General features: G+C 32.4%; 1 non-coding gene across 1 annotated transcript; it reads left to right on the top strand.

Annotated features, from left to right (window-relative positions):
- Positions 1 to 4,998: 4,998 nt before the first annotated feature.
- Positions 4,999 to 5,072, top strand: Trnat-cgu (transfer RNA threonine (anticodon CGU)). Its single transcript has one exon. It is a non-coding gene; the product is annotated as a tRNA-Thr (tRNA).
- Positions 5,073 to 8,985: the final 3,913 nt, after the last annotated feature.

The raw sequence follows: 8,985 nt of genomic DNA, 5'->3' as shown, positions 1-8,985 counted from the left end.
GATCCCCAAATGGAAAACTTTTATACTGGTTTAAAGATTATAAAAAAATTATATAGTGCACTCCAGCCAACAGCAGCAAGAATGATTTGACAGACACAATTGCAAAGATATTTTTGTAATACAGAGCACATGAAGTTGGATGATATTGGTAATGAAGAATTGCCATTCATAGATTAGTTCTTTATGTTTCTTTGTATAATGAAGCAGGGGTTTCCAGAACAATATTTGGCTGTTAAATTTAACATATCTCAGTCTTCAGTTAGTAAAATTGTAATAACTTGGGTCTAATTATTTATATGCAATGCTGGGAACCCATTTGGCCATCTCGTTGTGTTATTGACAGTAACATACGTAAATGTCTAAAGAAGTGTTATTCCCATGTTAGAATCATCTTGGACAGTACAAAAATTAAAGTTCAAATTGTTTAATTCTGAAACTTACTCTAATTACGAGTCACACATCATTTAAGAGCTTAACTGGGATAACATGCGGTGCTGTGGGATTTATTAGTTTGTTGTATGAAATATATGGAGATAACGAACAGTATTCAAGCTCAAAAGTCCATTAAACAATACAAAATAGGAGCAGAGCAAACACGAACCTCTTAACATCAGAGGTATACAGGTAGCATTAGTGATAAAGCTCTAACTGCATTGTCAGGAATTTTGGACCTGTTAGAGACTAACGACCACGTAATGGCTGACAAAGGGTTTTCGATAGACGACTTAATAGACAAAAAAAGCATCTTTGATCCTATCCCCTTTCTTGGTGAAAAAGGTAAATTTTCTGCTAGTGAGGTAACACAAACACATAATGACGTCATGAATGACGAGCTATAAGGCGGATAAAAGAGTATTACATATCTGATGGGGCCACTGCTCTAAATTTAGCTGCGTCCATTAATCAGTTATGGACCGTTTGTGCAATACTGACAAATTTCAAGGGACCTTTATTCTAGTTTGAAAGTTACATTAATCCAATATACACAATTTGTTTGAAAAGGTTGAATTGTAAATACTACTCCGCATTTGATTATCTACTTTTACATTCAGTATTACTGTATAAGACTCGAGACAGTGGTTATCAACAAGTATTGTAGTCAGGGTTACTATTGATTGCATAACATTACAGCTTTTCAGTGCACATGCAGTATATCACTTTGTACAAAACCTTTTTTTCACATGAATTCAAATGAACTAAATGATAATGTGCACCTATTTTTAAAAATTTATTCTACCAGGAGTAGATAGGTATGTTACATGTAAATTAAATTGATTTTATTTTAATAGGAATTGAATATAGTTGGTTACAGTTCTGCAAAAAAGATCAAAGTGGCATCTATTGAAATACTAATATTGATGTAGTCTAAAACAAAGTTAATTATTACAATAAATGGCAGTTTCTCCGGCATTGCGTAACAAATTGTGGTACATGCATTTACATTCTATGTGTAATTACTCACAAAAACATTGTTATGTTCAATGAATTCTGAACAATATTTAGTGTCATTTATGTCAAGTAAAAACGACTTTACTTTACTTTAAGAATTTTCGACTAAGAAATAATTGAAGTAAAATCTGTCCACAGGCAATTTGATTTCTTCCCACTTCTTTGCATTAAAGTTAATCCTCTCTTCATGGTAATCATGTCTTCATTTTAATAAAAAAGTCACACCAATGGAGTCCAGTAAGACCCATCTGCCCCATCATTACTGCGAGTTACTCGAGCAGTGTGCTTGTAAACTGTACGCTTGGAATATCTGAACTAGACAGTAAAATTCTTAAAATATATATACAAATTATTTACCAGTTCAATCTCTCTGACATTCAAGGAGTATCATACATATTTATGTTTTACAGAAAAAACGCAAAATCCAAGTAATAATAATAATAATGATAATAATAAAAAAAGAAAAAAAGAAATATGAAAATTGGCAATGAAATTGATGGCTGGTCAACATCATCCAAGTACAATGATTCTTAGTCAAATCATAATATTTTTTTTTAATTCCTGGGAAAAGTTTGAATGTTTCTTATTAATTATTTTCAAAATATATTTCATAACATTTTCACATTATTGAGGAAAAGGAAGATAATATCATTACATGCCTCTGATCTTCAATAAAAAGAAAAAAAAACAAATCAATTTAAAAAAAAAAAAACAATAAAGAAAAGAACCAACAAACTAACAATCAATAACAATTAAACTACTGAACTAGCCATCAATCATTTTATATGGTGGGATAATTTTTTTCATGGATGGGAAGGCCTTGGCTTTGTCACTAATAACATCCTTACATGTTTGTACTACAGACAAGAGACGTAAGTGTTATAACTCCTTTAACAGTTTAACATTTAACCCAAATAAATTCGACTATGTTATGTATGTTTACACTATCAGTAGTAATATTCCACCTGATCATTTCCTGGGGGAAATTCGGTCAATACCAATGTACCCTGTTAAACGTATGTCACTTGTGAATAATATTATTCTTTAAACATTGCCCATGTAACAATGCACATTAAGGTTTTTTTTTTTTTAATTTTATCCCATTAGTTAAATTATGCATTTAAAAAAAATCCTCCAATCATTAATTACAACAGCATTGTGATGATTTCTTTCGACTTCATGTACTTAGCCTTCTATGAAGTTGCCGTAATCCTTCTTTTACTCCGATCTTGGTATTTTTGTGGCCTCGTTTGCCCACTTCTTAGGTGGGACATACTGCAGATTTTTACTCCCAACGGATTCTTCCTTCTTAATGCATGCTGCAATGTTTGCGTTCTCAGCCTTGCGATGAATTTAAAATTACCGCAGTGTGAAAAACAAGGATTGATTTATTTAGGATATATATAATAAAAGTCGAAAAGTGGCCATAGTATTTGAATTAATGATCTTTTCTCTTTTCTTTCTTCTTATTTTTTTGATAAGGGTATGTCTATGTTTATTAAAAAATGATCACAAGAAACTGACAATATACTCCCTGATTATAATTAATGATTTAAATATTATTGAATCAATAATTGTAATTAATTTGACCAATGAAGAAAAGCATTTGAAATGAAGTTGATTATTCTCAATGTGATTGACCCTCTTACTGGGAAAAAAAAGAAATAGTTGATTCGTTTTTTTATTTTTTATTTCCCTCTCAGTTCGCATGGGCTGAATTGGGAAATAATGAAGAACATTGAACAGTGCATCATGGAGAACATACCTTTACATCCTCTTTTGGAGCTACAGTTCTCTTTCTTAAAGTTATACCGCATCTGACAACCTTTCCCGTACTGAGGATAGCGGCAAGGTCGCCGATAGTTCTCACCAAAAAAACCGGCATTGCATTCTTAAAAAATAATTAGACTTTATTCAGGTATCAGAACAGTGACGTATGATTTTGTTCTTTGTTTGATTTACATAGTTTATGTACAGAAGAAATTTTAAAGATCATAACATAAGTTTTGGAAGATGTTCTTAATCAAAAATAAAATTTGTTAAAAGGAAATTTCTTCACTGATTTTAATTAACAATAATAAGTTAAACAATTTTTCTTTATGAGATGTTTTAATCCGTGTATCATTTAACAATTCTATTTTCTAAAAATATTTAGACATATAGAATTTTAATATCTAAGTTAAAACGTCTAAATTAAAAAAAATCCATTTTAGGATTTTATATTTTAGTTGTAAATTCTAAATCTTCTATTTTCAAAGAGTAGAGAGAGAGAGAGAGAGAGAGAGAGAGAGAGAGAGAGAGAGAGAGAGGTGTTAAATTTTAGATTGTTGGATTTTTATTTTAAACGTCCAGAATTCAAATTTCAAAACCTATTTTTTTTTTAAATATTGCGTTTTTCATCTGTTCATAACATTCACGCCTAGCAATCCAAAATTGAGTGGCATATTTTGCGTTTTTGGTATTTTAGAATTTAATTCAGATTTCGAAACCTTAATTCTCAAACCTTTTAAAATTTCTAGAGAATTTTGGATTAATTGCAGCGTGTAAACTGCTTTCTTGCGTGAAAAATATGCTCACCGCATTGGCGGACTGGGGGACGCCCACCTTCCCCTTAAATTGTTCAATTTGTTCAGTTGTGTATAAAAGAAAACATTTGTTATTGTGATGTTCCCCTTGACCTTATTTGATGATGCGTCCTTCATGTAGTAAATAAATAAACTTTATTTGCTTTCTCTTTCTCTCTCTCTTTGTATATATATATATATATATATATATATATATATATATATATATATATATATATATATATATATATATATATATATATATATATATATATATATATATATATATATATATATATACAGAGAGAGAGAGAGAGAGAGAATAAGGACCAATGTACATGTATATTCTGCTAGGTTTTCCTTTCTCAGCCAGCAATATTCAGGAGATTCAGGCGAACGTCATTTCACAATTGGACAGTCGTACATGTATTTACACCGATTTTTTTTAAACCACAAAATGGATACTAAACATGAAAATCATTGAAAATGATGCGAGATCCCCTATGTATGGAAATTTATATTCAGTTTTTATGTATTTCAAGCGACTCAAGTCTTCTTCCCTTTACTATATTTGTATCAGGCCTAAAGGTATAAGAAATCCCGGATCCACCCAAGCGCTTATGTTTTCGACTTTTGTTGAACTTTGTTGTCAATCCGATTGCACAGCTTTACCTTCATAACCAGGCCTGTTGATCCATTTGACCATGGTAGGTTCACCGTCGTACGCTGAATTCGCCTATTTGAAATCACTGGCGAATAATTCGCAGCTTTGAAATATGACAGGAAGATCCACATATTGAGCTGTTGAAACTTAAAACAAATCGATATTTTCATGATCATTGCATTCATTAAAGAAAATGTTTGTTCAAACCTTTCAATCCTATTATTTGGTATTTAAAAAAGAGGAAATCTTTTTTACGTCCATAGTTTTGTTTTACAATGATTAGGAATTATTCAACCTTTTTCTCTAAGATGCAATAGTACCGTTCACGGTAGCTCAGTCGGTAGAGCGCTCGATCCGTGATCGGGAGGTCGTGAGTTCGAATCTCGGCCGCGACAGACCTAAGTCGATAAAAAATAGGTAGCAACTGTTCCTTCGCCATGCGCTCGGCACTTTGAAGTGAAAGTTGCGGGTCCTTCGGATGAGACCTTAAAAACCGAGGCCCCGTGTCACGGCAGGCGTTGGCACGATAAAGATCCCTCACTGCTCAATGGCCCTGAGTGCCGAGTAAAGGTCAAAATTTGAAGCCCTTCACCGGTATATGGTGACGTCTCTATATGAGTGAAAAATTCTCGAATGGGACGTAAAACAATATACAATCAATCAATCAATCTAAGATGCAATGCAAAAAGAGATAGATCTACATTTATTGATCATAATTGAAAATAATTATTTTTTTCCGCCGCTTTACTTGATTTGCCGGAATGAGGCTTACGCAGATCTCAAAGAAATGAGATTGACCCCTGTTGACAATATTGCATCGTCATCGGTTTTGGAAAAACATCAATTAATTGAGTTTACTGACATTATGTCAAACACAATTTTTAATTTTTAAAAATTCTCTGTATATACAAATCTTAAATAGATAATACCGTCTGTCCTCCATTATTTGTGTTCTTATCTCTTTTCTCTCTGTTTTAAATTGTTTGTTTGTTTGTTTGTTTGTTTGTTTTTTTTTTTTTTTTTTTTTTTTTTTTTAAACTCATGTATATGGCTCTCGTTTATGTTACTGTAACGTATTATTATTTAATTTTCTTTTCATAATTGAACTACGAAGATTTTTTTTATATACGCGGCTAGGATAAGGCTGTCCGAAGAATGTCACAGTGTACCAGCCGTAGTAACTTCTCTGAACTACCTAGATATGACGTCATAATGGCATATGACGTCAAGTCACTGCAAACTTGAGCAGAAGTGACGGGGTAAGAGTCGTAACTTTTACATTCCTTTCACATCACATGTAGAATTTTTTTAACGTTGATGTTTAATTTATGTGTCTTGATTGTTGTTTTAAGGCTGTTATGATGATGAATATTTGCAGTATATTATTCGTTATTCCTTTTTCTTGTCTAACATGTACGTATTCAAACAATTACAAAAAAGAATGTGAAATGCTCCCTCTTACAAGTCCGTAGACAGAGTTAGAATTTATAAATCTTATGTATATTAGACTGGCACAAGTGAATAATAAGGATTTATTGAAAATTTTCTATGTGAATCTACTAGAGAAATATGTCCTCTAACTGAATTTTGCTGTTGGATTGTATGTAATTTATCCCATTTTGTGTAAATTGCGACGAAGAGTGGAAAATGACCCCTTGTATGTGGGTAAGTTGAATTTCTCGTGAAATATTTTCTTAAGAAATAAAATTAAGACTTGCCCCAGCACTTTATATATACACAAGAATACGTTTAATTGATTTATGTAACAATTCGTTCACAATAATTTTGTTTTTCACTTGTGCCGATGCGATTTTTGTGCAACATTTAAGAAAATTTATAAATGTCCGTCACGTGATCAACACAATCATGTGACATCACAAAAATGTTTTTTTTTTTTTATAATACCTTATTCAACTCTCTTTACAACGTAATTGTGTATGTGTACATACACAGTTACGAAATCAAAACATAGCTCAAAATAAAATAGTACGCAGCACTGTTAATGATTGATTGATTGTATATTGTTTTACGTCCCATTCGAGAATTTTTCACTCATATAGAGACATCACCATATACCGGTGAAGGGCTTCAAATTTTGACCTTTACTCGGCACTCAGGGCCATTGAGGGATCTTTATCGTGCCAACGCCTGCCGTGACACGGGGCCTCGGTTTTTAAGGTCTCATCCGAAGGACCCGCAACTTTCACTTCAAAGTGCCGAGCGCATGGCGAAGGAACAGTTGCTACCTATTTTTTATCGACTTAGGTCTGTCGCGGCCGAGATTCGAACTCACGACCTCCCGATCACGGAGCGAGCGCTCCACCGACTGAGCTACCGTGAACGGTTTGCAGCACTGTTAAGGCGTAATTCGAAGAAATCGACAGAATATAAACGTGCATAAATACATACCTTTTTAGTCTGAATTATTTTTGTAAAGGTACTATATTATCTTATGACTTTAACATTCTTTGAAATAACATTGTATACCCCGCTCTGTACTGAATTTGGTTTGGTCACGTTAATTGACAGTCACGTGATAAATGCATGCAATGTGTACTGTATGTAGGTCACAAACAAATTTCAATATCGCAAGGGCATACCCTAGTTAAAATTAAAAAAAAATTAAAGTAATAGATTGTTACAACATAACTTGTAGTTTATGGAAAGTGCTGCTGCCTTAAATAGAATTCGCATTTTATTAGCTAAAATTTCAAATTATCTGGCTAATGTGATCTTTACCAAGTATTTTATGTATTTATTAAATTATACTATCGATTTCAGGAAAGCAGCAGCACTTTTCAAGTTAAGGAATACGTCCGTTATGTGTATTCAAAAAATGGTCAAGATCTATTAAGTGTATGCCCTTGCGAAAAGGCGATTTAATGAGGCACCTCGGCGTGAAACAGGCACACCCGGTAGATAAAAACGCGGTAGAATTAATTCAATACATTCTCTCGATATTTTTTAAATAATGACACTAAACAAACGTTTCAGATTTGTATTAATGGTCTACCCAAGATTTGCAAATAATATTCTGTTTGATAATAAAATGCATTTTTCACTGTGAAAAAAATACTTGATCCGCCTCTCACTGCACATAAAATGCGTCAAACTTTATCATGAAGACGTCATGTCGACAAGTGCATTGCGATCAGTGACTTGTTTATATCTTGCTGTGTGGGATTTAACTAGCCACAAAAATGAATGCAGTGGTAAGTTTTGATGTAGTTCATTACTTTTATGCAGTTTAGATTCGCAAATTATTTCATTTTCTGTTATTGTGAAGAATTGCTATATTTGTGTGATGTCACAGTAAACTTTTCCCGTATAAATTAGGCCCCGCCCCCTTTATGCAGCCTTAACAGAGCTGCTTATATATCTAATGCATATTAAGCCTTCAAACAGCCTTAACATAGCTGCGTACTGTATACTTCGTGTACCACTGATTGGTGCGAGAGTAATAATTGAACTTCAACTTAGAGCGCCGGTACGGGTAATTATAAAATTTGGGCCATGTATGAAATGTAGATGATGAACTCAGGAAATAAGGAAGATAAGATATTTTTGTTATTGAGACACTAGTCATAGCTTCGAACGAATTAACCAGCTCTATTTTCATCTTCTTGATCAAAGTCTAGAGAGTGTTTCCAAACAAGTTATTAAGGCTTTTAGAATTTTAGAACTTGAATTGATAGCTGTTACAAAAATCAAATAGGGTTTAAAAATATGATATTTTAAATATTTGGAAAAAAATTCTAAAACCTCAAAAAGTGTTTTTATTGTTTAAAATTTGAGTGTACACAGTTCTAAATTTTTAAAATCAAAAATGTTTTTTTTAGAATGGAAAGTTACATATTTGAGGTAAATTTTGAAATGCCTAAAAAAGAATATTTTCAAAGCAAAATAGAAGAAATATAATAGTATTATTCTAGGTTAAAATTAAAAATTATATTGCTTATAAAGGAAATACAGCTCTTACTTGTACATTTGTTCTGTGAAGAATCCCACTCTTTGCACACCTCATCACGGATTGAAAATGGAAGGCTACTAATTTTAAGGAAAACATTTCTTGTTTGTATTATTTACACATTACAATAGATAGAGTGAAAGAAAGAGAAAGATCGATGAATTGAGAGAAAGAGAGAGAGAAAGAGAGAGAGAATTGAGATTAAATACCTAAATGTTTCCTCTGACAAGAAAAGTATAAACACACATGGTGAACACACCAGAGGAAAAAATAAAACTTCACAACCTCCAGCCATTAGCATGTTATTTCAAACAATATAATTCAAGTATGATGCACAATAC

Source organism: Saccostrea echinata, unplaced genomic scaffold, assembly GCF_033153115.1.
Source record: "Saccostrea echinata isolate AGI-Se365-2 ecotype Australia unplaced genomic scaffold, CSIRO_AGI_Sech_v1 ptg000052l, whole genome shotgun sequence".
Taxonomy (NCBI): domain Eukaryota; kingdom Metazoa; phylum Mollusca; class Bivalvia; order Ostreida; family Ostreidae; genus Saccostrea; species Saccostrea echinata.
Note: the sequence above shows the minus strand (reverse complement) of the source record. Positions and strands in the feature narration are given on the sequence as shown.